At 39.5% G+C, this 2,793-nt stretch overlaps 1 long non-coding RNA gene across 1 annotated transcript; it reads right to left on the bottom strand.

The window, feature by feature from the left end:
* Window positions 1–481: 481 nt before the first annotated feature.
* LOC116015809 lies at window positions 482–1,621 on the bottom strand. The gene is made up of 3 exons (XR_004097688.1): window positions 1,480–1,621; window positions 1,233–1,373; window positions 482–504 (listed from the first exon to the last, which is right to left on the bottom strand). It is a non-coding gene; the product is annotated as an uncharacterized LOC116015809 (long non-coding RNA).
* Window positions 1,622–2,793: the final 1,172 nt, after the last annotated feature.

Here is a 2,793-nt window from a genome sequence, read left to right on the forward strand (position 1 = left end):
CTCGTGAGGTATCGAACCTAAACATCCTAAGTTCAATACACACGAGAGGTTGAAAAGATTTGCAAAATCTTATACAAGTCTATTCACCCCCCCCTCTAGACTTGTACCCCATCCCCTTGGGACCAACACTTGAGTCCTTTGCGCTCAGGTATGCGTGTTGCTAGGCTCACCGCGCTCTCTCGGGTGCGTTGGTGCTGGGGTAACACCCCAATTTTCACATCTTAAATTTGATACAAAATCCCAATAATATATTGCGGAAGCTTACACATCTAACCAGCAGAAAATGGGTGTTACCGCCACACCTAGAGTGAATTCTATCACCTCTTTGACAACTCCACTTTAAGTGCACAGGCTAAACTTACAACATCAAAATACATCCAAAGTCCAACTTAATACAAGGAAGTAATTATACAACCAAAATTTCCTCCAAATAATAAAATCCTCCAAATGCCTACTCCTCAAATGGACTAATCTCAACCACACTTCCATCCTATTCATGTTCACCTGCAAAAATCATTTTAACACAAAAACGAAAGGGTGTATATCCCAAAATTAGCATAAGCTAAGTAAGTTCCATTTCACCCCGAAAAATATAGGCTTGGGTTTTTATCATTTATCTTATAATATACTTTTCCAAAATAATGTGGAGATATATTTTTCCCAAAATAACATATATGTCAAGGAGGATTAAATACCAAGTTGGGGATACAACCCACACCAATACTCAATCAATAGGACCGCAGCCCTAGGTTCTCATATCAATAGCAAATAGAACCGTAGCCCTAAGTGCTCATAATAATTTGTACCGCAGCCCATTTCCGGCTCAGACCGGCAGCAAGTATTCTTATCCTCCAAGACTAAATATGTACATATAATTTCCAAAATATATCATTTCTTCATAATAAATATTCTCTTCAAAAATATATAATTTCTCAAGACGTATTTTTCTCCACAATAATTCATTCCATAAGAATATATCATTCTTAGTACATATATGTACATAACACCAAAATTCCAAGCCAAGCATTTACTCAACACACGGGTTTGACCCGTAAAAATCAATTCTCGATAATTCGAGAATCATACACATATTATGCAATGCACTTGTGATCACATGGACATCATAATGCACATAATTTTGCAAAACACATAATTTTGATATCATATCATATCATATATCAATATACATATATATGGGGTAAATAATAATTTTAGTGAACATGAAATCTTACCCTTGAAGACCAAAACTCTCATCAACACTTAATGGGATTCTAGCCACTTGATAAGAAACTTGAGAGGCTAGATTTTCCTTCAAACCCTTTAAACATCAATAGCTAAATCCTCTCCTTTACTCAATTCTTTCACCAAAATCCCTAGGCAAAACATACCACCATAACAATAATTTTAAGAAATCTTAACCTATAGCTAGGTTCTAGGGAAGAAAACAAAGCTTTTAACCGAATAAAAATGGAATTTTACCGAATAGATGATGATCTTGTGAAGAAATTGGCTATGAAGCTTCTTGAACTCAAGGAAGAAGATGAAGAATTTTCCTCTCCTTTTTCCTCTCTAAATTTCGGCCAAATGGGTATGGAATGAAGAAAATGGGAGATCAAGTCTCCTTTTATAGCAACACTTTAGGGATGAAGAAACTTGGAGATCAAGCTACATTGTTTCTTATAAGGTAAGAAATAAGAAACTTGGAGATCAAGTTTCCATTTTGATCATCTTCAAAAATATTTAAATAATAACATGTGGTGTAGGGAGTTGCCAAGTGTCACATTTTTGTGGTGGGTAAGGGAAAATATCTTCGGTTAGACTGTTCAGGATTAAAACAGATATAGTTTCGGTGGAAAATAATTTAAATAGGAAGAATTTTGAAACAAAAATTATTTTGAAAATAATCCCGTCACTAATTTGAAAATCGGATAATTTTTGGTATATCGCGAAATACTGCGATACAAGGGTCGGAATAAATTTTCTCTCTTACGGGCTAATTTAATCACGTAGGAAGTTCAAGCTTAATAGTATAGTGCCTACTAATTCATTCCCTAGGACAATCAGGACCGAACACATACTTTAAAAATCCTTACGGTTCGTGACCGGTACGTAGGTTCGCAGCTTATTGGAATGAGTGAGGGATTATAGGTTGGTACTCTGCGGGGGGCCTCGGGACCGAGTTGGGAGGCATGAGGACCTCCCTGGAGTCCTTCTACAAGACGGGTCAGCGCGGTAGCGGCCTGTTGAATGGTGGCCCACCCCTCCTGAGGGGGTGGGGCGGGAAGAGGGGCGGCAGGCGCCGACCCTCCATTGCAGTTGTTGGTGAGATGATCCCTCAAGTCCCCCGCCGACCTTACGGAGAGGGCCCGCGGGTGACTGGCGGCCCCGTTACGGTCGTTCCCGCTCAGTGGGACGTGGGCGCTCTGGGAGCCGTTGGTGTTACGAGAGTTGGATCTCGATCTTGCCATAGCTAGGGTAAACTAGCACGCTTGAGCCTGACATCGGCTCTCAACGAAAGCACCAATGATGGATTTAATTAACCCGGGGGTCCGAACTAATAAACCCGTTAAATGAATGATAATATGAACGAATAGGAAATAATAGACGAAATGAGTGTGGCAAGGTCATGGGGACCAAATATCGTATTAGAACGTAATGAATAAGCTATTACAAGACAATGTAAAGCTATTACAAGTATAGTTTAGGACAAAGAATATAGAACATCCCTTAATGAGACAATAACACGCCTACTTATACCCTCCAAAACCCCTAACCGCCCCCCTAAGACGGGGG

This window comes from Ipomoea triloba, chromosome 1 (genome assembly GCF_003576645.1).
Source record: "Ipomoea triloba cultivar NCNSP0323 chromosome 1, ASM357664v1".
Classification (NCBI taxonomy): Eukaryota; Viridiplantae; Streptophyta; class Magnoliopsida; order Solanales; family Convolvulaceae; genus Ipomoea; species Ipomoea triloba.